The sequence below is a fragment of the Peromyscus maniculatus genome, chromosome 1, assembly GCF_049852395.1.
Source record: "Peromyscus maniculatus bairdii isolate BWxNUB_F1_BW_parent chromosome 1, HU_Pman_BW_mat_3.1, whole genome shotgun sequence".
In the NCBI taxonomy this organism is placed as follows: domain Eukaryota; kingdom Metazoa; phylum Chordata; class Mammalia; order Rodentia; family Cricetidae; genus Peromyscus; species Peromyscus maniculatus.
This window is the reverse complement of record NC_134852.1, coordinates 91,212,618-91,240,107: the sequence shown is the minus strand read 5'-3', so window position 1 is coordinate 91,240,107 and position 27,490 is coordinate 91,212,618. Positions and strand designations below refer to the sequence as shown.

At 50.8% G+C, this 27,490-nt stretch overlaps 1 protein-coding gene across 3 annotated transcripts in view; it reads right to left on the bottom strand.

Moving 5' to 3' along the window:
• Window positions 1-22,511, bottom strand: part of Znf710 (zinc finger protein 710) — a 73,462-nt gene extending 50,951 nt beyond the window's left edge. The window contains exon 1 of one of the 3 annotated variants that reach the window (XM_015993140.3): window positions 22,357-22,511. The gene's annotated coding sequence lies outside the window, so the exon portion shown is untranslated. Of the gene's footprint in view, window positions 1-19,273; window positions 19,645-20,822; window positions 20,956-22,356 lie in introns of those variants that run through there. The other 2 variants (XM_076545651.1, XM_006970011.4) reach the window with 2 other exon arrangements.
• Window positions 22,512-27,490: the final 4,979 nt, after the last annotated feature.

Sequence of the window (27,490 nt, the reverse complement as noted above, 5' to 3'; positions counted from 1 at the left end):
GCTCAGACCCAACCATATGGTCTAGTGGTTAGGATTCCTGGTTTTCACCCAGGCGGCCCGGGGTTCGACTCCCGGTATGGGAACCACACAGCCATACAGTTTGTAAATAATATAAGCGTCTGTGTGTCTATTTTATAATTGGGCTGTCGGAGTGCTGGGGCCTGGAGGGAGCCGGAGAGAAGCTCTCCAGCTACACTCCAGCTCTCATGTGCTTCTCTGTCTGTCTGTCTGTCTGTCTGTCTGTCTGTCTGTCTGTCTGTCTGTCTCTCTCTCTCTCTCACACACACACACACACACACACACACACACACACACACACACACACACACTCGGAAGTAAATAAGTCTAGCCTGGTATTGCGCATACAGTGAGTGCTCAAACTGGCCCCCTTCCTCGCCCTGCTGGAGAAGCCCAGTTCCAGCCTACGCCACATTTCAGAAGCTCTTGCTACATTCTTAAATGCAGAATCAGGTATGCAGAACACGCCCCAGCGGAAAAAAATTTAGTTTGGGTAATTTCTCAACAAGCTTTAACAAACACAGCCAAGTAGAGAGGACGTACTTTTGTAAATTGTCTGTTCACACCAGGAGGGAATTCTGGGAGAAAACAATAAAGAATTCAAGCAGAAGTACCCTATGTATTCTCATGAGGGGTCCTCCACTCTCAGGCCAACATTCCAAGGGGCTTTCCACACACAGCTCTGGCCAAGTGCTTGGCCACGGTCATGCCGGAGTCATCTCCACGCTGTCTCTTTGCTCAGAACCCACTGGTGGTAAGGACAAGGCTCGGGAGGGCGTCTGCGATTGACACATTCTCAATTCACACCACCTGTAACTGCATCTCCATCTTCTACCCCAAACTCCACCTCCCATTCACACCAGCCACCGCCATCTCGCCATCTCCTCGGTGCCCCGGGGGGTGGGGGGTGGGGGTGGGGGTTGTGCTTTGCTGGTCCCTTTGTCGGCCAGACCCTATGGCCATCAACCCATGACCCCACCCTTCCCCACCCCAGGGCATTCAAAGAGCCACTTTCCAGGCTGGGGAAGAAGTTTAGCGTGCTTCCAGCCCGAGCAGCCCCAGGCTCTGCCGGTACACTCCCAAAATGACAAGCCAGGTGTGGTAGCTCCAGTCTGTAATTCCAGCCTTTGCCAGGCTGAGACAGGATGATTCCCCACAAGTTCAAAGCCCAGCCTGGGCTACACTGCAACACCCCGTCTCAACAAAAACAAAATACAAAACAACAAAGCCACACCAGAAAACAAAACAACAACCAAACTGCAGCCAGTTTTGCAAGCTGTGTGTAAATCCAATGTCCAGTATCACTTGCAGATTAGGGACAGAGACCATGACATTCACCTTTATATCACAGAGCGGGGCCAATGGAAGGCACTTGGTAACAATTTGCTGATTAAATGAAGACATGGAGATAAGAAGGGAAAATCTTAAGAGAACAGAAGATTCAGGGCAGCACACAGAACTCCCCTGACTTCACAGCCCTGAGATCCACGGGAAATAATGACTGCACTGAGCATAGACACTAAAAACAGAGAGTTGCCTACGCCCAGTTCACAGGCTGTGAAACTAAGGCTTAGGAGGCTGGGGACCGTGAGCGGGCTGAAAAGCACACTTGTTCAGATCCTGAGCCCTGTGACTCTGTGGGTCCTGGCCCTCCTGGAGCTCAGGTCTACAGGGTCTACAGGGTCTTATGGATCAAGGCTTGCCTGGGTAAAAGCAGCCTGAATTTTGGTTTCATACAGTTTCAGCCTACAAAGGATACAGTAGGTAACAAATGTCCAAAGCTGAATCGGCGCCAAGTCAAAAGTTAGATCACGCTGACTCCATCTCCAGCTACCCACAGCAGAGACCCGCCCCCTCGGACCCATGGCTCCCCACGGTGCTAAGGGTGGGCCAGAACACCTCTCTCAAGACACTCAAGTGGCCTAGGGCTGGTACCTTTGGTGGGTCCCACACCATTAAAAGTAGTCCATTTTCCCCAAGTCTTGGCTGGCTAAAGAGCAGAGTGACAAGTGCCATCCGCATCTTAAGGTCGCAGGAGGGAATCCATCATGTTCTGTCACAAGTGGGGGAGGGAGAGGCTGTGGGATGGGGGTGCGCCACCAGGAAGAAAGGGAGGACAGAGCAGATAAGGGATCTCAGCCACCAGCAAGATAACAGGGGTAGAGTGACAAAGGGAGCTGGGAGCCTGGCTGGTGCTTGGAGAGAAAGGAAGAGCATATTAAAATTTAAACAAAGCCCACCCCAGGGGAAGCATCCAGGCTCCCTCTCCCAACCTGCGCCTCTCATTTCTAGCTCCAGTCATCAGGTTCATATAAACCGAAATGACGCTCTTCTCGCGGGGCTGGGGTTGTATGCTCTTTTTTTTTTTGTTACCCATTTGGGCAGCAGCAGCTGGCATATTGGGTCTCTGGAGGGGGGAGGCAGTTTGGGCCTCCTCAAGCCTGTGGCCTTCCAGGCAGCCTCGAGACAAGACAGCAGGCTGGGCTGAGCCTCAGCTGGACCAGTCCTGTCAGGACAGAAGGGTCCAGAGGGTAGGGGAGTATTCTGATGTGTGGACATGGCCAACCACAGTAAGAATAAAAGGGTAAGAAAGAAGCTAAGGAGAGAAGGCCCCAAGAGCCCCCCACCAACTACCACGACAAACGGACCACGTGGAACCGGGAGAGGAAAAGGAGGAAGAGCCGGGCAGGACAAGGAACAGGAAGGGCCCAATTTAGCCCACACAAATGCTACTTCCTCAAGAAAGTCCGTCTAACTTCCCTCTGTTCCCTTAGCAGCTGATGGAAGGAGCAGGGTGGGGGAGGCCCAAGTCTGGACAGAAGCCTACACAGGATATCAGGAGGCCCCTCCACCCAGGCCCAGCAGGGCCAGCCTCGGCGTTTTCCCACAGAGGTCTCTAGATTTTGGGCAGGATGTTTGTTTTAGGGCTATCTTCCTACCAAAGAGACAGGCCTCAGTTCCCTGACCGGCTCCCTTCTGGCCTAAGCCCTAGGAAAAGGTTTCCCAGGGAACCACAAACTGACTATTGCTTGAGGTTAGAAAAGGCAAGACAGGGCCTCTGAACTCAGACCTGGAGCTCGTGGTGCAAAACAGAGGCACCAAGGTAGACTTTTCTTCCCCAGGCTAACAAGGCCTGTGGGAAAGACTTGGACAAAGAAGCCTTAAAACTTATGATCCGGCCGGGCGGTGGTGGCGCAAGCCTTTAATCCCAGCACTTGGGAGGCAGAGCCAGGCGGATCTCTGTGAGTTCAAGGCCAGCCTGGGCTACCAAGTGAGTTCCAGGAGAGGCACAAAGCTACATAGAGAAACCCTGTCTCGAAAAACCAAAATAAAAAAACTTATGATCCTTCCCAAACCCAAACCCAAACAGTCCACAGTGTTAAAAGCTGGTGTTAAGAAACCAAAATACATTGGGCATTTCAGCAAGGTGATTTAACCACCTAACTATGTATGTCCTTGAGGGGAGACTAGAGGATGTCTCACATAGGGTTTCTATTGCTGTGAAGAGACACCACGACCATGGCAACACTTATAAAGGAAAACACTTAACTGAGGTGGTGGCTTACAGTTTCAGAGGTTTAGTCCATGGTCATCATGGCAGGGAGAGTGGCGGCCAGCACGCAGGCAGACATGGTGCTGGCTACATCTTCCTCAGAAGGCAACCGGAAGTGAATTGACGCCCTGGGTGGTATCTTGAGCATAGGAGTCCTCAAGGCCCGCCCCCACAGTGACACCTCCATCAAGGCCACGCCCACTCCAACAAAGCCACGCCTCCTAATGGTGCCCCTCCTTTTGGGGCCATTTTCTTTCAAACCACCACAGAGGCTAACAATTATAATCCATGTATTTGGGAAGCTGAGGCAGGAGAAATGCCAAGAGTCTGAGGCCAGCCTGGGCTAGAGAGAGTTCCAGACTAGCCTGGACTACAGGGTGAGACCCTGTCTCCAAAAACCCAAACAATGAGGACAAAAAACAGAACACAACCTAACTGCAGAAAACTGGGTTAAATAAATCGCAGTCCTGGGGCTGGGGGATGCCTTACTTGGTAAACTGCCAGCTGTGCAGATATTAAGACTTGAGTTTGGAGCCGACACTGGTGGCACACGCCTTTAATCTCAGTACTCAGGAAGTAGAGGCAGGTGGATCTCTGTGAGTTCGAGACCCACCTGGGCTACAGAGTGAGTTCCAGGACAGGCTCCAAAGCTACACAGAGAAACCCTGTCTCGGAAGGGAAAAAAAAAAAAAAAAGACTCGAGTTTGATTCCCAGCACTCAAGTAAAAAGCCAGACTGCAGTTACCCCAACACTGGGCAGATGGAGACAGGGGCATCCCTGGGGCTTGACCAATCAAAGCCAATTGGTGAGCTCCAGGCTGAGAGACCTTGTCTCAAAAAATAAGGCAAACAGCAATTGAGGAAGACATGCCAAATTCTGATTAAAAAGCCCATCCATTGGTTCAAAAAAAAAAAAAAAAGCTATAAATCCTTTACAGTGATTCGAAGGAGAATGTTTAACCCAAGGAGGATTTTAATTAAAAAACTAATTTAACATTGTTAATTAAGTAACAAGATGGTACAAACAGTACAATCTCAATTTTTGAATTAAAAACACGCTGAAGGGGTATACATATATTCTCCTTTTAAAATATTAATAATTATAGATTTTTTTGCCCATTTATAATCCTAATTTTTCTGCAATAAATCTCCTTGTAATAAGAAAAAAAATGTCATGCTAGGTGGTGGTGGTACACGCCTTTAATCCCAGTACTCAGGAGGCAGGGGAAGGTGTAACTGAGTTCAAGGCCAGCCTGGTCTACAGGGTGAGTTCCAGGACAGCCAGGGCTACACAGAGAAACCCTGAAAAAGAAAGAGGTCAATCAGAGATCATTTTTTTACTATCTCTGTGTGTAGTGTATATATGTGTTCCTGGGAGGGTGTGCACTTGTACATATGCACATGAATGCACTTGCATGTAGAGGCCAGTGATCAGTGCTGGGTGTCTTTCTCAATCGCGCTCCACCTTGTTGTTTTAAGTCAGGGCCTCTCACTGAACCTGCAGCTCCCAGGACAGACTGGCTGTGCCTGTCTCCTCCACCTTCCCAGAGCTGAGATTACAGAGGTGTGCCACTGTGACTGGACTTTTACGTGGGTGCTGGGGATCTGAACTCGGGTCTTCTGTGAAGCAAGCAAGCACTTCCCAAACTGAAAACTGAAACATCCCCCACCCCAGCCCTCTTTTTGTTCTTTTCTTTCTTTTTTTTTTTTTGGTTTTTTGAGACAGGGCTTCTCGAGACAGGTATAGCTTTGGAGCCTTTCCTGGAACTCACTCTGTAGACCAGGTTGGTCTCAAACTCACAGAGATCCGCCTGGCTCTGCCTCCTGGGTGCTAGGATTAAAGGCCTGTGGTGGTGACTCTTTTTGTTAATTTTCAGACCATGTCTCACTCTATTGTTCCACACTGGCTTGAGGTACAGACTGGCCTTGAACTCCTGGTGATCACGTGTCCTATCTCAGTGTCCTGAAGAATTACAAGTAGGTACCAACTTGCATGGCTAATGTTATTTTCAGAGAAAGGTGTGAGGGGGATGCTAGCTCCAAGATCCAAACTTTTCATTCCTCAAATCCATGAAGGAGGTGGATTTGAAAAAAAAAAAAAAAAACTGGACAGAAACATCTTAAAATTATATTGAGTCTTTTCAAGGACTAAGAAGTGCGGTCCGGACAAAAGGAATTAGAATCCTCCAGAAGTTTCTAGTCAGTGCATTCAGGGTGAACCCCTAAAATAAAGCCACACAATCCCAATGAAGTCTTCGAGTTCTGAGGACACAGCCACTCTGTGCAGGCCCTCTCCATGAGAACAGAGGAAGTGGAACTGAGGGGCTGAGGGCGAGAGAGCCAAGCCCCCTTATCTTGGCCCTTCTTTGAAGAAAGGGCAGTGGCCCCCACAGGACCGTAAATTCAAAAGGAAGGGGAAGTAACCAGCTTCTAGCTAGGTTTACCTGTAACCCCACTACTCAGGAGACTGAGGCAGGAAGATTGATCGTTATTAGAGGCTAGCCTGAGTAACACAGTAATAGTTTATCTTGCATGGGGGCGTGTGTGTGTGTGTGTGTGTGTGTGTGTGTGTGTGTGTGTGTGTGTGTGTTCTAGAAGTGGTGGCTCACACCCATAATCTTAGCACTTGAAAAGCAGAGGTAAGTGGATCAGGAGTTTATGGCCAGCCTGGGCTATACAGCCAATTTAAGACCAGCGTGGGCCACTTGAGGACTTCATCTCAAAAAGGTTAGGGGGGCAGTTTCTATGCTGAGATTTGGGGGCACAGAACTAACTTTTACAATCGAGGTTTTTTAAAAAGCCTCCAAAATAGGGGTCAGCAGTGAAATTCCCCTAAGCTCTGTACACCATATCAGAAGTGGTCCTCATTCAAACCGGTGTCCTGGAGCCCAAGGGAGCATAACTCCACTCAGCAGACTTAATTATTCAAGTATCAGGAAAACCCCAGGAGCAAAGGAGGCGGCTGGATGTCTCCAGCCCTTGTTATGATCAAAAGCCCAAAGCTTGAAAGTCTATCTCAAGTATCAAAATGCATCTATTTGGGGAACATTTATGGGGCACCTCCTCTCCATTCACACATTCACCTCCCTCACTGGGCAGGAAATCCACATGGTGATGAGCCGGCACCGAGACGGTCGATCAGACACAGGAAAACGGCAAAGGTGGGCTGCTGGGATGGTCCCTGGTGAGCGCGTCGAGTGACAGGCGTTGTGCACACAAGTCCCAAGAACTTCCTACCCTGTGACCACCCCTGCAAGGCCCCTGCCTCTTTCGGAAGAAACAACTCTATCTCAGAAAATAAACATGCCACCTACCAGGCCAGCTGGGGCAGGGTGGCTTTGTGTCTCTTAGAGACGCCAAACTCTTTTCCCGAGCGAGGCTGTAGCCTGTAAATTACAGTCTCGTATTATATATGGCCAAGACCTCTAGCTTTGTCCTCTACACAGCACTTCCCTTTGGTATAGGGAAAGCAGGCAATACCCTGGCTTTGGAAAACAATGCAGATATTTTAAATAAAAAACAAAAAAATACACCCCCCCCTTAATTAAAGGCATACCATCCCATTTCCACCTCTGCATAGAAAAATGTGTTTTTAAAATTATTCTGCTGGAATCTTCCATGGACTGAGTGCTTTCAGCTCTGAAAACTCCTTGACCATAAAACAGAGTAAAGGCCTCGGCGTCAGTCGAGAGCAGGCAGTGATCTCCCCGGGCATTTGGAGTGGCCGGCACCCGCCTCAGGCCAGTCCACCAACAATAATAAAAGCTCCCTTGAAATAAAGCTGAAGTTCAGACATTCTGATGAAAGCCGGCCACTTCAAAGATCGGACTGCGGAGCCCATCCATCTCTAATCTTCCTCATTGTGTCGGATGCGGCCGGCAGGGTAAGGGCTCGCCTTCACCACCTACTGCCTGAGCTTTGCCCTGGAGACACATGCCCGCTGGAGAGACAGGAGCAGAAATTCACCCACGTTCAACTGAGCCTAGACCAAGGTCGATGGATGGAGACAGGCTCTTGACCAGGGAAGTGTCTGTCAACTAAAAAGAAGAACGTTTGGAGCTGGGCATGGTGGCACACACCTTTTAATCCTATCACACGGGAGGCTGAGGCAGGTGGATCTCTAAGTTTGAGGCCAGCCTGGTCTACACAGTGAGTTCTAGGACAGCCACACAGAGAAACCCTGCCTCAAAAAACAAACAAAAAAAAAACCCAAGCAAACAAAAGGAGGAAAGAGAGAGTGAGAGAGGAGGAGGAGGAGGGAGAGGAGAGAGAGAGAGAGAGCTTGAGCTGGAGAGATGGGATCTGATACTTTCTTCTGGCATAAAGTTGTACATGCAGATAGAGCACCAGAGACACAAAAATAAATAAATAAACCTTAAAAACAAAATGATAAGCTTGCATAAGTCACAGGAAGGGGTGCCTGATAATGCTGAGCACACCTGGGAGTCTTCCCTCCCCGTCCCATTTTCCTATCCTTCCACACCAAATCCTTCTCTATGAATATTTGTTACCAGGTAGTATATGCACAAGGCACAAAATTCAAAATGTAGACGGCAGCTCCTCTCCCCAGGGAAAGCACCTGTAAGTCGAAGTGCCGAGTCCTTGCTCAGCCAGGCACCCTACCCCCAGTTTTCTCACTTGTACCTCAGATCCCCCGAGTGCACATCGGCACATGACGGGACTTCATTCCTCCAGTGACGACAACTGCATGGTGGTTGGAAAATGTGTTTCCCAGTTCTCCACCAATGGAGGCCTAGCGGTTCTGCCTTTCCTTTTCTTCCCTCCCACCTCTTTCTCTTTTTTCTTCCTGAGACAGGCTCTTACTACGTAGCTCTGGCTGTCCTAAAATTCACTCTGTAGACCAGCTGGCCTCAAACCACAGAGATCCACCTGCCGCTGGCTCCCAGAGTGCTAGGATCAAAGGTGTGTGCCACCTTCAGCTGACATATAGTAATGTGTTTCTTGTCCTTTCCTGGCCTCTGCTGAGGCCTTGTGCATGCCAGGCCAGCAATCTACCCCAGCCCCTACATTATGGAAGCTCACCCTTCCTTCCTTCCTTCCTTCCTTCCTTCCTTCCTTCCTTCCTTCCTTCCTTCCTTCCTTCCTTTCTTTTTTTGGTTTTTTGAGATAGAATTTCACTGTGTATCCCTGGCTGTCCTGAACTCACAGAGATCCGCCTGCCTCTGCCTCCTGAGTGCTGGGATTGAAGGCGTGCGCCACCACTGCCAGGCTTGGTAGGTCATTCTCAAGGCCCTTTTTCCTCTCTTCCAATTCATGTCCAGTCCCCTCCAGGTCACGCTCTTTGCACAGCCCTCCCGTCTCTTCACACCATTTGTGAGCCCAGGGTTGACACCTGGATGGTGTTGCTGCATTGGATGTCAATCCCTCAGTGGGAGGGAGACTTTCAGAGGTGCCTTTCAGTGAATGGCCAAAAAGAGTGAGTTGGACTCATTCACGATCACAGGACAGGTGGTCTTACAACATTCTTATTATTATTCAAGAAGAGTAATATTGATTTTACCATAAATTCTGGTCAATCAATAGATATCTATTAAGCAATGACTCTTCCCAACAGTGAGCCAGGCACTGGGGCTCCAGAAATAAAGAACATGGCTCCAAGCTTTCAAAAAGCTTTGAGTCCAAGTGTGGGGGTCCGAGTCTCCCTCCTCCCACCTCCCCCCACCTAATAGGCAAGACAATGGTGGCTTAGAAAGAGAACAAGGCTAGCCGGATGCAGAACACTATAATCCCAGCACTATCAGAGGAAGGGGGACGTTCTAAGCTGGAGGCTATCCTGGACTACAGTGAGTCCCTAGCCAGCCAAAGATGTCAAATGAGACCCTGTCTCAAAAAGCAAGCAAACTGCCAGTCCTGGTGGTGCAGGACTTTAAGCTAAGCACTTTGGAAGCAAAGGCAGGAAGATCTATGAGTTCCAGGCCAATCAGAGCTACACTGTGAGCCAGGCACTGGGGCTCCAGAAATAAGAAACATGGTTCCAAACTTTCAAAAAGCTCTGAGTCCCAGTGTGGGGGTCCGAGGAGGTCGTCCGCTCTTGTTGTAAGGTCCTAATGAATCCTCGGTGCAACAGCATGAGATCCAAAAGCACAGAGTGCTCCCTCTGCTCTCCCCACCCCTAGAGCGATTAGAGGACAGTCACTGGGCCGACAACTCCTACACCCACAATGAAAGGACCAGGCCTGGTGGCACATGCCTTTGGCCCCAGGCAGAAGTGGGAGGATCTCTGTGAGTTTGGGGCCAGCCTGGTCTATAAAGTGAGACATAGTGAGACCCTGCCTAAAAAACAAACAAATGTGGAATGTTGCCTATAAGTATCAAGAGCAAATAACAGTCAAGCTAATATTTTATACCCAGTAAAACTATCCTCAAATATAGGAATAAAATAACATTTTAGCCAAATAGAAACTGAAACTTTCTGACTGAAAAAGCATCACCATAAAGTGTTATAATCCTAGAAAGAGCTGAGATGACAGGAGAAACCTGAGGGAAGGAAGCCAAGGCAGTGTAAGTACATACAGCACTTAAAACAGCACCCGGCTGGGGAGATGGTTCAGCAGCTCTGAGATGCTGGCTGCCAAGCCCAACAACCTGAATCAGAGTTCAGTCATCAGATCTCACAGGGCAGAACAGAACCGACTCTCGTAAGTTGTCCTTGGAGCTCTAATATGAGTGAGCAAGTGCTCGAGTGTGCACACCCATGAATACACACACACACACACACACACACACACACACACACACACACACACACAGAGAGAGAGAGAGAGACTCGTAAAAGAATTTTTTAACAGCACCTGTCTTAGTTTGGGTTTCTATTACTGTGAAGAGACACTATGACCACAGCAACTCTTATAAAAGAAAACATTTAATTGAGGTGGCTCATTTACAGTTCAGAGGTTTAGCTCATTATCATCATGGAGGGGAGCAGAGCGGCGTGCAGGCAGACATGGTGCTGGCTACATCTTGATCAGAAGGCAACAGGAAATGGTCTGTGACAGTGGGCCATTATCTCAAACATAGGAAACCTCAAAACCTGCTCCCAGAGTGACACACTTCCTCCAACAAGGCCACGCCTACTTCAGCAAGGCCACACCTCCTAATAGCGCCTCTCCCTGAGTTTACAGGGGACAATTACATTCAAACCACCACAACACCTAATTAACTCGTGGGATTAAAGAAAAGAAAAGAAGACCGGAATGGTGTTGCAGCCTTTGATCTCAGTCCTCAAGAGATGAGGCAGACAGATCTGTGAAGGTCAGCCTGGTCCACACAACAAGCTCTAGGTTAACCAGAGCTACAGAGTGAGACCCTGTCTCCAAAAGAAGCCAGGCGGAGGTGGTACACACCTTTAATCCCAGCACTCTGGAGGCAGAGGCAGGCAGATCTCTGTGAGTTCGAGGCTAGCCTGGTCTACAGAGTGGATTCTAGGACAGCCAGGGCTACACAGATAAACCCTGTCTTAAAAAAAACAAAAACAACAACAACAACAAAAAAGAACAAAACAAAAAGAAAGACAGACAGGAAAGAAAGACAGACAGCTAAACTACCATAACAAATGCGCGTGAACAGGGACAGTGGCGACTGTACTGTTTGGGAGAAGAAAAGGCAGGGCGTGGTGGTGGTGCACGCCTTTAATGCCAGCACTGAGAGTTTGAGGCTAGCCTGGATTACATACTGAGTTCCAGGACAGCTAAGGGTATATAGAGAGACCCTGTCTCAAACAAACAAAAAACTGACACCAAGTATCTTTAAATCTTTTGTAGTCTGTATAGGTACAGCCGTGGTTTGGGGAGGCGCAGACCGGAAGACCTCTACAAGTTTGAGGATGGTTTGATCTACACACAAGTTCTAGACTAACTAGCAAGATCTAGACAATGAGGCCCTGTCTCAAAACAGAACAAGGAGCTGAAGGTGTAGTTCAGTTAGCAGAGTGCATGCTAGCTCAAAGTGCAGAGTTCCACCCTCAGCACCACATCTGGATGTGGAGGGGGGGCCCCCCCGCACATCTGTAATCCCAGCTAAATACATAAACCATACCAAATGTAAAGGCCTGAACTCACTGTTACAACAGCATAGATGTCCGAATGGGTCACAAACCACAGGGAGCCCGAATGGGGACTGTATATGGGGGCACATGGCCCAGACAGAGCCTTCACCACTCAGGCTGGACTAACCAGACATGTGGGAGCAAGCCGGATGCAGAGGACTGTGGCCAAGACGCCACAGTGCAGCAAGGTCAGGAGAAAAGGCAGAGCGCAGGATCGGAGAGAGGGACCAGTGAGAAGCCAGACCCCAGTGGGCTGGACCGTCCCTCATAGCAACCTTGTGGGGAAGTCAGGGAGGCAGAGAGGAGAGGGAATGAATTCTAGCGTCAAGTTGGTGACACAGAATGGAGACAGGAGACTGGTCTGTCCACAAGTGTAGACAGAAACGTGGAGCCCAGGATGAGGGAAGCCCGCTCCTACGGAGGCAGCGGCGGGGGTGGGGGGGTGTTGGGGGCGTTATGCCTAGGGAAGCAGGCATGGCACGGGTTTCCAGCTTGGGCAGGGGTGCACAGGCCCACTTCAAGCCGGGAATGTAGAGGGAGGTCAAGGAAAGGCGTTTCTGCCGGGGGTCTTGAGGTCTAAAGCTAACAGAGTCACAACGATGGAACAAAGCATGAGTCGGCAAGACAGTTTGTAAGCTCGGGGTCCAGTATCAGAATCAGAGATTAACCAGCCACACCACTGGCTTCCAAAGGACCCTTGACAGTTCTCAAGAGGACAGCTTGGACGTGGTCCCCAGGAAGCCATGCTGGCATGGCACATTATACCAGCAATCACGTTTGCCTGTTGGGTTTTCCCAGGCACGCAGAACTGCCTTCACCACCAGGAAACGATGCCATCACCGTCCTACTGGAAATGAGAGGGTGTCCCGGGTGGCACCCAGCTGGACAACCTCCCCCGCCCCCAGACAGTCCACACGCGAGCGAGTCGCCACCAGGGTTAGTTTCTCACTTAAGCCTGGGCATCCTTGCTTTCTGTTGCCATCTTTCCAACCTCACTTTGACTCCGCAGTTCCTAAGCAGGGGTAAAGAGAGAAGACAGTTGGGCCACCGTGATCTCGTAGGCTTAGTTTTGGCGGCTCAGAAAATCCTCACATTTCCCACAGCTCTCCGCGCACTCCCAGAAATAAACACACAATAGAGCATATATATATTTAATATCAGAAAGTCGTACAATGGCGGGTGTGAAAGACAGAACCAAAACCCTCCTAGAGGCCAGCCTACTTCTGGTAGTGATTTGACCTCGTTTGCAAACACACGCATACAGGTTATAAAGGGAAAATCATACCAACGGAAACCCAGATCGCTTAGGAAGGAGTAAAGGAGAGGGCGAAAACCTCGGTGCCGGGACAAGGCACTGGGGTGGGGGAGGGTCAGGTCCGGGAGCACCGCACATTCATTAGGAGGTAATAAAACCAGTTCTTTCACCTTCTGATGCTGCTGACATGCATTTGGCCCGGCTTCGGTGGCTTCGGTTCTAACACCCTTTAATCTGTTCCGTTTGGGGATCTACCCCAATTTCCTCTCACAACCCCCTCCCCTAATTCAAGGGTGCAGTTCTTCAAAGGCTCTCCTTCCAGAATGTTTAGTCTTCAAGGCTGCAGTAATCTTGTTTGCTAATTCTTTGCTTTGCAAAGAAGAGGAAGTTGGACCCAGTGGTGATGTGGGGTTTCCAGAGGCAGTCTGGGAACCTGGCCCCATCCCACTCTCTGTCTCCTTAGGAAAATTCTTCTGTCACATACATGAACGACCAGGAGACGCTTACTAAGGGGGGGGGGGGTGCCTCTGCAACATCAGTGTGTACCACTAAAAAGATCTCACCCCCATCCCACCTCTGTCCAAGGATGCTTGCTACATGTGACTTCAGGAAAGTCATTCTATTTAAAGGAGCTAATTTAAATATTTAAACATTGCTCCCCACAGCAGCACATGCCTGCAATCCCAGCACGCAGGAAGTGTAGGAAGGGAGATTTAGAGTTCGAGGCCAGCTTCAGCTATATAGAAAGCTGGAGGGCAGCCTGGGCTATAGGAGACTGTCTCAATCTCCACCCACCACAAAAGAAAAATAAATAAATAAGTAAATGAGCTAAAAGAAAGTATGTAAAGTACTTAGAATTGTGCCCTGTTGAATCAAAGAGCTGGGTGATACCTCCTCAAATTCTGCCCTGGATATGGAGCAAGGCAAGTTTAAGCCAGCAACTTGGTAAGACCTTGTCTCAAAATAAAAAGAGAGGGCCAGCCAAGGCAGTTCCAAGTGTAAAGGCACTCACCACCAAGTCTAGTAACCCAAGTTCAATCCCCAGGACCCACGCGGTGGCAGGAGAGAACTGATGCCCACAATCTGTCCTCTGACAGCCACATGCACCTATACCCCTCCCCCACATGATGATTTTTAAAAATGAAAGTGAAAGAAAAAGGGCTAGAGATAGAGAAAGCAGTGATGCTCTAGCCTTGCAAGCATGAGACCCTGGATTCTATCTATCACCAGCTTAGCCTAGACCAGTGGTCCTCAACTTTCCTAATGTTGTGACCCTTTAATACAGGTCCTCATGTTGTGGTGACCCTCAGCCATAAAAGTATTACATTGCTACTTCATAACTGCAACTTTGCTACTGTTCCAAGTCATAATGTAAACACCTGATATGCAGGGTATCTGATCTGTGACTCCTGTGAAGGGGGTCATTCAACACCCCCAAAGGGACGAGACCCACAGGCTGAGAACCACTGCCACACACACAACCTGCATGGCTTCAGGTAAGAACCCCACCCCAATGGCGAGGGTAAAGCACCCCTGTCTAGTCCTCCCGGCAGGGACTTCAGGAGTCCAGGGACAAAGATCCCAGCCACGGAACTACTGAGCAGGTTCCCCGCCCCCTGTAACTTCCACTTCTCCTCCCGAAAGTCCTGTGACCTTGCCAGTGTTCCTTACTTAGGGCTACATCTCCCCGTGTCCAGCCTGGGCCACAAAGCTCCAGTACTTCTTACTACTTCCTCCGACACTTCTCCAAAGCTCTAATGGTGCGTGAGTGCTTACTGGGGTGAAGGGAGGGTCCACACGAAGGCAGTGCAGGGGTGGAGGCTGCGGGGTGCAGGCCCAGGCCCTCAGCAAGCTTGGAAGTAGCACAAAGCTCCAGAAGCTAAAGGTCAGAGACGCCGGAGGGATCTGTGATGTTGCCTGACTCCCTGCTACTTGCGGGAAAAGTTGTTCCAGGTCACACCACTCCTCGCCTGCTGCACGACTAAGCTCCCCGTTCAGGACCTGCGCTCACCTGGGCCACCTCCAGAGCACTCTTGTTTAAATTGCAGGCTCGGCAAATCTACGGAGGGGCCCAGGAGTCTGCATCTCTGCCTGGCTCCCAGGTAATGGTGATGCTACTGGTGCACCAACCACACAGACAACAGCAAGGTTTATAGCCAAGTGAACAGACCAAGCCAGGCCTGGAGATGTGTGCCTAGCACTGGGGAGGCAGGAGGATGGCTGTGAACTTAGGGCACGGAATGGTGGCACATGCCTGCAGTCCCAGCACGGGGGAGGGACTAAAGGAAGGTCAGGTGTTCAAGGCCTGCCACTCAGCAAGTTGAGGCCAGCTTTCGTTACTAAAAACAAACAAACGAAAACCCACCAGGAGGGGAAGGGAGCTGTCAGCAGGAGAGCTGGGCAGGCGGCTCAGGCACCTGCTGTCAAGTCCCGTGACCTGAGTTCAGTTCCCCAGGATCCCCGTGATGGAAGGACAAAATTGACTCTTCCAAGTTGTCCTCTGGCTCCACACAAGACACCAGGGCATCCTTGTGCCCAAACACATACATGATAAATAAAGAAATTAAATGTTTGTAAAGGCTTCTGAGTTAGACCTGCACCATCTGTCTAACCCTGTCCATTGTTATCAGGGCGCCTTTCTCTTCTTACTCTATTTCCAAAGAAAGAAGAAAACGACGACGACGTATACCACCCTGGCTAAAGCCCTCCTTTCAAGTCGGGAGGCTGCTTCAAATGCCCTTTCTCCAGGACCTGTCCCTTCACTCCTCCCTCCCTAATTATTGGCTCCTGGGCCTCTGAACTTTTTCCTTTGAAGCACTTATAACAACTGTAATTAAAGACTGTTTGTGTAATTATTCGTTTAATGTCTGTCTCCCAGACAGACTGCAAGCTCTAGGAGGACCGGACAGCACAGTGTCTAGAACACTGCAGACTGCCTGTAAACAAGCAGCTGCCATGGTCTGCACTTTGCCGGGCTAGCAGACTGGACTGGACGTGTGGGACATCTGCTGGAGACCTCTAGGCCAGCGGTGACCTTTCATGTACGTGAGTGTGTGTGTGTGTGTGTGTGTGTGTTCTTATAGATGAGCGCCATTTGTGTGTGCAGGTGCACCTATACATGTTTGCATGCAGGTGGAGGTCAGAGGGTCATTCTTCAGGAGACATCCACCTTGCTTGTGAGATAAAGTCTCCTGGATTAGTTAGGCTGGCTAGCCGGTGAGCACCAGAAATCCTCCTGTCTCCACCTCTCTGATTCTAGAGTGACAAGTGGGTAACCACGGATTTTCACGTGGGCGCTGACCATCTAACTCTGGTCCTCCAAGCACTTGACTGCCTGAGCCATTTGCCCCAGTGTAAACGTATTCCAATCGAGTAGGGATGGAGCTCAGCGGTACTGCCCATGTGCAAAACCCTAGATTCAATGCGGGCATCACCTGTGTTCAGATGTGTGTGCATGCATCCTAAAATCTTGTCAAGTACAAAAATAGTCCTGATCTGGCACTGCTACCGGGGAATAACGAGACCCTGGGAAACAAGCACACCCTGTCAGTCCTCGCTGGCTGAACCATCAGCAGGCAGTGTGGGGACCCCCCCCCCTCTGCGGCAGGCTGACAATTTCTTTTTTAGCTTCTCTTCCACTATCCTTTCAGAAGAACCCAAAAGCTGAAGACCCAGTTCCTTCGCATGAGAGGCCTGACCACATCATTACTGTCGAGAAGCAGACACCGGCTCTGAAGCCCCAGACAAGTGACTTAACTCCTCTGTGCTGTTTCCCAGGCTACCAGATGAGAATAGCAAGGTGTTTGCCAGCACCTGCAAGGACTATGGGAGATGATGTATATACTTGAGCATAATCCTGGCCTGGAACACCTGATTATATTCTTCTCCCAGTGTCTGAGTCCAATTCAAAACCTCTCTATTGTTTTGCAGAAGTCTCCACCCTGTGGCTCCACCCATTCAGGATCCACTCTTCCCAACCCCCTCCCGCCTTACCTGTCTGGAGCTTGTTTGAAACAATGAATCACAGCACAACTCTGCAGCGCCCATCAATCACCTCCCTGTCCCTGCCTCTGTGTGTCATTTCTGGGCTCCTCCTGGGAGGGAAAGGCTTTTCCTAATGTCCAGCACATCATTCAACAAGTATTTATGAAAGGCCAACTATATATTAGTCTTGCAGGGGCTTAGCAATGGGCCAAGCAAATAAGCAATCAATAAATAATAAATATGTTGGTAGGGGGAAATCCACAGATAGCCCAGCTCTCTGCCCCCACTGAACAGACATTCTAGCAGCTCTAAACCCTGAGTGGAGATCAGCTACTGAAGCCCTTCCTTCTGTCCCCATTCTTCCCCATCTAGCTAACCCTAAATAAATCACACACAAGTACGGAGTATGAAGAAAGTATTCCAGATCAAAACCCGGTAATTTAGGAACATCCTGATGACTAACCTTCTACCCTGCTGAACTGCTAGGCTTTAAAGAGATTGGTGCTAAAATAGCAAGCTCTCCCAATAATTGCCCTGGCCTGCCCAGTCCTCCAGAGCAGCATGTAAGGCATACCTACAAAATAAGGCGATGTTACCTCAGCCCGTACATGCATTACAAGCCCATGGCTGGTTTCATGTCCTCACAGCCATGTTCTTTGAACTATGTGTGGCTGCGAATCCATAGCAGCAGCAAAGGTAGAGAGGCCTTGTGGAAAGAGACCCCAGGGGATCAGATTTGAGCGATTGCCCTGCTAGTGACTGTTAGTCCATGGGGTACTCTTCCTGCCTTGGATGTTTTTAAACAGTCTCTAAGATCTTCTAGTTTTGGAGTCAAAGGACTGGCTCCACTGTCCTTAACGGAGACCTAGCAGATGCAGAATCCTTCCTTTGGTAAACTGAATAAACCTGCTTGGGGTCAAGCCCTAGTAAGGCCTGAGGGATCTGTGGGTGGTCAAGCCAAGGAAGGAAGCGGCACCAAACATCCATCAGTGTGGGGGAGTGGGGGGCCCTTTTCATCTGCTTCCTCTGAGATGCAATAGACTCTTCCTTTTAGTTCTCTACTATTCCAGTGGTTCCCAACCTTCCTAATGCTGTGACCCTTTAATACAGTTCCTCATGTAGTGGTGACCCCAACCATAAAATTATTTTGTTGAGCCAGGTGGTGGTGGCGCATGCCTTTAATCCCAGCACCTGGGAGGCAAAGGCAGGCGGATCTTTGTGAGTTTGAGGCCAGCCTGGTCTACAGAGCGAGATCCAGGAAAGGTGCAAAGCTACACAGAGAAACCCTGTCTCAAAAAATAATATATATATATATATATATATATATATAGTTGCTACTTCATAACTGTAATTTTGCTACTGTTATGAATCTTAATGTAAATATCGGATATGCAACCCCCAAAGGGGGCTGTGACCCACAGATAATTATTCCCTTCTAGAAAGAGGCTATACCACAGCCAGGTGTGGTGGGACATGCCTGTAGTCTCAGCACCCAGGAACTTGAGACAGGAGGATCACCAGTTCAAGGCCAGTCTGGACTAGGTAATGAGACACTTCTCCAAAGAGAAGGAAGTAGTAGTTAGCTACTTCCCAAGAGCAGCCTTGCTAGAAACATCTCTAAGCCACAAGGCAAACCTAAACCAGAAACCATACAAAATCTCTGGTGATCCATTACTCGTTCCTCCAACCCAAAAGATAGTCTAGACCTTGTCTGTCTCCTTGCCTCTAGACAGAGAGCCTAAAAGAAAATGCCTGGTTGTGATAGAAGGGACCTGAGCACAAACAAATGCCTCCCACGCCATGAGACCGAGGGTCAGCTGGGAACAGCTTGAAGAAGACAACCGAGACACTCTAAAGTCAGTCTGACCCCGTGTCAACTCACTGAAACTCCTGGCACACGGTCACGCAGGAAACCAGACCAGACTAGAGGAAGAAAATGCGATCCAACTGTCCCTTGCCCCTACCCGAAGCTCTACCCAGTGCCCTCAGGCGGCAAAGCCGGCTCTGCAAGGTGGCTGGAGCTGGAAGTGATCAATTCAAGGTTGTGCTCCAAGAGCAGCAGGTGCCTGGCACGGGGTTACTACGTGTGGGACGACGGGAGGGGAGCAGACAAAACCACTAAGCAAAGCTCTCAAAGGTAAGTTTGCTTTGAAAGAAGTGAAAAAGTGATGGTCATACAACCTCTCAAAATAAAAAGCAGACAGGCCCCTCAGCGTTGATAACAATACACTTTCTTAAATCTAAAGACGGCGAAGGACCATTTCCCCGCGTCCCACACCAGCTCCCTGGATCTTTGAAGGGCCCTGGGAAGGTGATACAAGCCCTCCCCCGCCGTCTCCGGTTCCCACACATCAGCTCTTCTCTTTGGCAGAAGTGAACTTTGGCTGCTTTTACTTACACATGTACAAAGGCAAGGCCTGAGAGGGCAGCGTCAAAGCTGGCCGGATGACCCCCAGCGGCACAAAGTCCTCCGCACACCTGTGGGGGAGTTTTGTGAGCTTCCGAGGTATCCACGGGGACTAGTCACGTCTTCAGGTGGGCAGTGGCGGACAGTTTCCATTGTGAACGGAAAGAAAGACGCCCAGGGTGCCCTTCGAAGATAGGGCACTGGGGCCGCGGGTCAAGTGTCCCCTCCCTGGCAGGCCGGCCGCTAAGACCGTGAAGGAACTCCGCAGTGTCCGGGCGAAAACACACCCAGGCTACTGCTTGGCCTGGCCGGAACCATCTCGCAGGGCGGAGAGATCCATTAATGACCGTTTTGGATTAGTTAGAGGCCACACAAGCACCTCCCTGGCCTCTTAAATCTTCCCAAACTACAGTTTAGACTGGAGGGAAGCAGTTGCAGGGACCATAAAAGTCATCTTAAAAGGCAAGTTGAAAAAAAAAAACCCAACAACCCGCTACGCACGAGTTAGCAAGTCCGCAGCTCGGGGTGGGGGGGAACACCGAGGCCGGTTCGGTGGGGTCTGAGAGTCGGTGGGGGAAGGAAGACCACCGGATTCGGGGGGCTCCTCGAGCTGACGCCGACGATCACGCCCCACAGCTCCGTCCAATTAGGAAAATGACCGCGAGGAGAGGGAGAGGGGGCGGCGAGGAAGGGAGGACGAGCCACCGGAGGCTCCAGACCAGCCATGGGGATCTGCCCACCCTTCCCCTGCACCCGGCGAGCGCCGTCAACAGGTCCGAGCCGGGGCCACCGGGGGGGGGGAGCACCCGGGACCCGCGGCCCCCGGCTGGAGATGCCCGCTGACCACGAGGGGCACCCGGCACCCCAGCAGCGCGCTGCGCCCTCGCCACCCCGCCGGCCCCGCCGCGCGGCCACCCCACCCGCTCCCGGAGTAAAAAGTTTGTGGGCAGCCGCAGGGGCGGGGCGGCGAGGGGTGAAACTTTGAGTCCCGGGCCGGGTGCGGGGGGTGGGGGGGGAGCGTCCCCGTCCCCGAGCGCCGCGACACCCACGTGCGGGCCGGAGACCGCCGCCGCCGCCGCCTCCCCGGCCTCCCGCGCCGCCGCCGCGCTTTCCTTTCATTTTGCCTCTCTCTCTCTCTCTCTCTCTCTCTCTCTCTCTCTCTCTCTCTCTCTCTCTCTCTCTCTCTCTCTCTCTCTCTCTCTCTCCCTCTCCCCCCCCTTCGCGCGCTCTCCTCCCTCTCTCCCTCTCTTCTTCCCTTCCCCCTCTCCCTCCCTCCCCCCCCCCCCACTCCAGACGCCATCTCTCCCTCTTTCCCCAGCTCTCCCTCTCTCGCTCCAGCTCTCCGGCATGAGGGAATGTGGAAGTGAAAGGAAAAGACGACATGTTTGCAGCGCGGCTTGCGGGCCTGCGCGCCGCCGTCCCCGGGGAGAGGCGGGGGGCGGGTCGACCGCGGCCGCAGCGACCCACCCCCGCGCCCCCAGCCACCCCGCCGCGGGCCGCCGGGGGGCTGGCGGGGCCGGGGGCCGCGCGGGACACTCACCCTGGGTCCGGGCGCGGCTCCTGGCGCTGGGGGCCCTCGGCTGGCCGGGCCGGGCGGGCCGGGGGCTCCTGCTGCCCACCGCCCGGGTTGCTGCTGCGCGCCGCCTCCACGCGCGCCCGCCCTGCTCTGCCACCCTCCCTCCGGCTCCTCTCTTTCTCTCTCCCCCTCTCTCTCTCTCTCCCTCCTGCTCTCTCTCGCGCTCGCTCGCTCTCTCGCTCGCTCGCGCTCTCTCCCTCCCTGGAAGAAGGGAATGAGGCAGGGCTGACGTGAAGGGATGCTAAACAGCTCCTCCTAAGCCAGCTCGCAGAGGAAGAGAGAGACAGAAAAGCAGCCCTTTTATCTCTCTTTTGTTTTCTCACTTCCTTCCAGCACCCCCCCCAGCACCCCCCTCTTGCCGGCCCAAGTTTTCTTTTTCTCTTTCTACCGCAGAGAGGATTTTTCTTCTTTTCTTTCTCTTTCTTTCCGAGCAACTCTCCTACTCGAATTGCAAGCCTGGAGGCTTCTCTTTTTTTTTTTTTCTTCCCCTTTCCTCTTTTCTTCCTCCTTCCTCCTTTCTTATTTCTCTAAAAGGGTTTTGTTTGCTGAGGGAGTTTCGTTTGAAAATCGAGTCACGCCTTTTTCCTTCTTTTCTTTCTCCCTCTCCTTTTTTTCCCCCCTCCTCTCAGCAGAAAAGGGGAACAAAGATTAACAAGCGGGGGAGAAGGGAGCCTCAGAACCTCGAATGGAAATGGGGGGCTGTCCCTGCCAGGCACAAAGGGGGCCCGAGAGAACAGCCCCCCCCCAGGAAGCCTGGGGTGTCCTATCCCAAAGAAGAGCCACCGGGATGGGGGTCCGGGGGAGCCCCTGGGTGCCCAGTCCTTCCGAAATACGGGTAGGGGCTCTGAGTCCGCCCCCTCCCAACCAGGGGTGGAAGCTGGCGGCGCGGGGGGGGGGGTTGCTCTTCACTTAATATATTTTTTAAGTGGGCAGATGGGCTTGGAGCAAACGCAGCCGCAGAGCCCTGCACACTAAAGCGCCTTTAAACAGCTGTTCAGAGCCCTGGACGGTCAGACTCGAGGGAACGGCTCCGGCTGTGATCGCCGGGACCCGTGTGCGAAGGGGTTCAGGGGAGTTCAGCTCCTCGCGGCCTCCCCAAGCCCGGGGCCTAGGTTCGGCCCCCGGGGTGCACGGCTGGGGGGCGCCGAGGCGTGGTCGTTAGCTGAGGTCTGGGCCCGTGTGGCTCCCTGCGGGGCCCGGGGTTCAGCCTAGCCTGGCCTCCTCCCAGCTCTGGGACAGGCCGGACACCCCGCCTCCAACCTCCCGGACACCCGCCACTCAGCTGCGCCGCTCGCCTCCGACGCAGGGCGGGTGCCGAGCCCGCGGACAGAGCCGGGCAGTGTCGCCACCAAGGGTCAATTATTCATGGGGCGCCTGGGCGTGCTCCCAAGACCAGCTCTGTCCTCGGCTTCTCCGGAGGAGTGGAGACAACACGGGGGAAAAGTTCCCAGAGCAAAGTTGGCCACATTTCTTATTTTCCCAAGTAAGTATTGAGCACCTGCTGGATGCCTGGCCCTTGGACTGGGGCTGCAGCTGGGCGAGAAACGTGAGGTCTCGGCGGGCCCAGACAAAGCGAGGGAAGCTGCGGCTCCGGACCAGGTCACCGAGCAGAAGAGAAGCCTGGATCCTCTCCCCTCCCTGCGCTCTTCCTTCCCCTTCCCTCCTTCCTCCGGGCTGCATCTCCTTGGCTCCACCCCTTCTCATCAATTCCTCCCCCACTTCCCTGCTCTCCCTGGCTTTTCACTGGAGGGTCCCTTCTCCCAGCTAGGAGCAGACGCTGAGCCCCATTGTCTCTCCCCCAATGACTGCAGCCTCCCAGGGATAGGACCAGCCACTCCTTCCCCTCCCCCCAGCCCAAAGGCCTGGGCCTTTACTGACAGGAGCCCCAAGGCCACTGCCCCTCGCCCCACCCTGCACCAGCTCACGGAGCTGTGAGCAATGACTCCAGTCACTCAGAACATGATTTATTTCTGGCAAGGAGTGAGAAAACAGAAGCCAGAGAGTTTGGTTCAGCAAGAACGACCCCATGATTTCAGGCTCCGCTCACTGGGCCTCTCGAGTGACCCCCGGGGCTTCCCAGTACACCCTTTCAGTAGGGAATGCAGGAAGCCACAGCCCTGTCATTACCTGCCGCTCTTCAGAACACCCAAGCCATATCCTCCAGAAAAGAGATAAAGTCATCTCTGAGAGTCGAGTGTCCATTCATTCAACTACGCTCACTATGTACCTGCTGTGTGCCAGCTCCTCGGCCTGGTGCTACGGACTTGACCACCAGCCAGTCTGGTTCCTTGTTCTCTGGCTTTGCAAACTGGTAGAGGAGCAGGAGACAGCTGGGCCTCAGAGCCAGACATCATGTATGGTGCCTACTTGTAGTCCCAGCACTTGCAAAGCTGAGGCAGGAGGATTGTCAGGAGTTTGAGGCCAGCGTAGGCTACATATTAAATACCAGGATAGCCAGGACCATTATAGCAAGGCCTTGTCTCAACAAAACCAAAAAGAGAGAGGCACAGTTGTGCATGATTATAATCTCAGAGTCTGGAAGGTAGAGACAGGAAGATCAGAAGTTCAAGGCCAGCCTCAGCTACACAACCAGTCCCAGCTGGACTAAGTGAGACCCCTTCTCAAAAAAATAAAAAAAGCGTGGGGGTGGGGACAACAGACAATTAGAGTGTAGTACGTGGAAGCACCTCAGAGGACAAGGGTGGTCAGTGAAGGCTTCCTGAAGGTCATCGAGGTAAGTAGGGCTATCCCAGTCTAAAGCATGGGAGGGAGCCAGGTGTGGTGGCACAGGCCCTTAGTTCCAGCACTTGGATGGCAGAGGCAGGCAGATCTTTATGAGTTTAAGGCCAGCCTGATCTATGTAGTTCCTGGACAGCCAGGACTACACAGAGAGACTCTATCTCAAAACCACAACAAAAAAAGCGTGGGAGGGAACAATTTGTCTGCAGGGCAAAAAAGGACATTCTAAATTCTAAGAACTGTTGAGTTCTAGCAGCCAGGCCTGTTGATACACGCCTTTAATCCCAGCCCTGGGGAAACTGCAGAGGCAGGTGGATCTCTGTGACTTTGAGGCAGCCTGGTCTACATAATGAGTTAGAAGCCAGCCATGATGATATAGAGAAGTCCTGTCCAAAAGAAAAAAACAAAACAATTCAAGTACTTGCAGAAAATACAGAGTACATGCTGGGGAAGAGGATGGTTGTGGGCACAAGCAGAAGACAGGGTTAGTGTCAGGGAAATGTTCAGAATTTATCCCATTTCACTTGCCAGCTTCCTCAACGTAAGTGACTAATATGTTCAGTAAATAATGTAGCCCCAGTTTCCTGCCTTATAAAAACGGAGGTAACTGAAGTCAGGTGATGATTAGACACACCTTTAACACCAGCGCTCTGAGGCAGAATCTGGTGGAGCTTGTGAGTTTGCAGCCAGCCTGCTGTGCCTAGAAAGTTCCTGTTTGAAAAGAGAGCGAGAATCGAAATAAGTAAGTAAAAGAGCTGTAACTCTAGCTGCCTGGGAGACTGAGGCAGAAGGATCACAATTTGAAGGCCAGCCTGGGCAACATATAGAGACCATGTCTCAAAGTGTAAGAAAGTGGGCTGGGAGTGTAGCTCAGTGGTAGAGCACCTAATCTAGCATGAGTGAGGTCCTGTGTTGAATTCCCAGAGCTACCAACATAAAAAAATCTAAGTTCAAGGCCAGCTTGGGGTACATGGAGAGACCCGGCTTCAAAATATTGAACAGAGGATATAAAAGGGGGGGAAGCCGGGCGGTGGTGGCACACGCCTTTAATCCCAGCACTCGAGGCAGAGGCAGGCCTGGTCTACAGAGTGAGATTCAGGAAAGGCGCAAAGCTACACAGAGAAACCCTGTCTCAAAAAAACCAAAAGTGGGGGGAGGGGGATAGACCTATGGGCTGTTGAGTATCTTGTGTTCAGGTGCCCAGACTTATGTGACATAGATCTGTGACTGAGTCAACCACTGATCTACTCATCTATAAGGATGCACATACCTGCTTCCCAGTGTGCAGTGCGGCTTAGAAGAGCCCACACCTTGTGCTATTTGGTGCATAAGCACCAGTAATATATAGTAGCTTTTATTCACCATTACTGTAAAATGAAGGCGTGTCAGGGAGGCGTCCTTACAACCTAGAAATGGGAAGATGGGTTGAAACCGGAGTGACTCACAGGCTACAAAGGCAGAGAGCCAGCTGTGGCAGAGACATTCCTTCAAAGATGCCTTGTCCCAGTAGGTGGCTGGCATGGCGAACACCCACATTTGATCGAGATGGCCAGGATATCATCTCAGGAGCATGATGGGAACAAACTGGCTACAAAGGCCCGGCCTGATCGCTGGAGTTCTAGCCTGTCTGAGGAACTACTAGGAATCAGACGAAGATGGGCCCTGTGACATCAGCAAAGGCTCCTAGGAGCAGGATCAAAAACAGACTTCAATTTACACATGGTGGGGAGGGATTTTTGAGTTCTCCAGAATCCAGTCAAATCTCTGTAAGACTCCTCGTCCATTACATGGGTCTTGATTCTCCAGGCACACTGAAAATGAACTCCTCAGCCCTGTGCCTCCAAAGATCCAGGCAGATACCTGTGTCCCACCCTTCCATTGTGGATACTGTGCATTTCTATATTGTAGTTTATCTCGGCACTGGGAATGGAACCCAGGGCCTCTCACATGCCAAGTAAATATCTCCAGACGGCCTCTTCCCTCTTGCCTACGTACCCCTCTCTCCCTTCTCTCCAGGGTCTCATGGGCCCAAGCTGGTGACCATGCATCCCAAGTGCTAGGATTGCAGGTGTGCACAGCCCCACACCTGACTTTCTCTTATCATTAGCACAAATACATTGTGACCAGACTGAAAATCAGCTAGGAACAGCTGAAAAACTGGCAGAGAGACATTCCGTTTTAGTGTATAGCCGTGGGCATTCCATCTCCCCATATTTACATGTAAATGCATATAATAAAACTACACAAAATAAATATTGTTCAATAACTGGCAATATATATATTGAATGGAATGGTGGCTCAGCCATTAAGAGGGCTTCCTGCTTCCATAGAGGACCCAAATTTGATTCCTAGCACCCACATCTGGCAGCTCACAATCCCCTGCAACTCCAACTCCAGGAGATCCAATGCCCTCTTCTGGCTTCTGAAAACATTTACATGCAGGTGACATATACATTAACATAAAAAAAAGTTGCTGGGAGTAGTAGTGTGCCTTTAATCCCTCAGAATTCAAGGCCAGCTCTCTGGTCTACAGAGCACAGAGTGAGTTCCAGGATGGCCAGAGCTACACGGAAAAACCCAGTCTAGGGAAAAAGAAAAGTCGAGGACTGTAGAGGAAAACAATTGACATCAACACACACACACACACACACACACACACACACACACACACACACACACACACAAAGAGCACACATGCATAGACATATACACATAGAAATAAATAAAATGACAATACAATAAATAAACGGTATTTAAAAAATAAATTTGGGCTGGAGAGATGGCTCAGAGGTTAAGAGCACTGACTGTTCTTCCAGAGGTCCTGAGTTCAATTCCCAGCAACCACATGGTGGCTCACAACCACCTGTAATGAGATCTGGTGTCCTCTTCTGGCCTGCAGTCATACATGCTATATACATAATAAATAAATAAATCTTTTAAAAAAAATAAATAAAATAAATAAATTTAACAAAATTGCATCACATAAGTCAGTTGCAATCAGTGTGATCAAGTAATATGTCACAAATACCTTTTCCTGTTTGTTAACATCCACAGTATCATTCATAACAAATTACACTTTTCCGTAGTACGTATGTATACAAAATGTTGGACGGTGGGATGTATGCAGATTTTCAGTGTTATGAAACTGCTATTGATAAACATTCCTATATTTGCTATTGTTTCTGTTTTAAAAGGCTACAAATATCCTTTATTTAATTTAATATTAGCATTGATTTATTTATTTTCTTGGAGTGTGTGCAGGCCATGGTCTCCTACCATATAGGTCCCAGGCATCAGGCCTGGCTTCAGTCACCTTCAGCTGCCGAGCCATCTCACCAGGCCTTTCATGTCTCAGGCTAGCCTTGAACTCACTAGTAACCCAAGCTGGCATGGAACTCTCAAGATCCTCCTGTATTAGCCAGATGCACGTTCTTCTACAGCCTTCTTTGTGCCAGGCCTTGACAGCACTTTATCATAACTAAGCCAGAATTTACAGCCAAGGTTGGGATTTCTGTGCCTGGCCTGGTTTATCTCTTTACCTAGGAGCCAGTGTCCCTCAGCATCTTCCCTGCCTCTGTCACTGTCTCTCTTTCTCTCAGCCAAGGTCTCATGTAACCCAGGCTAGTATCACACTTGCTGTATAGCTAAGGAGAGCCTTGAAATCGGATATGACCTCCCAAGTCCTTCCCCCATCACGAGCAGCTTCCCACTATCATCCTTACATATTGCCTCCCAGAGAGAACCTGTCTGGGCAGATGCCCCGCCTTTTACTCTGACATCTTATTAACTAAAATAATTAATGCCATATCCTGGAGTTGCTGCGAAGAATGAAATCGGGTAACTAGCAACAGAAAACGCAGGATACTGTATCTTGTAGATTGTAAAGGCTCTTT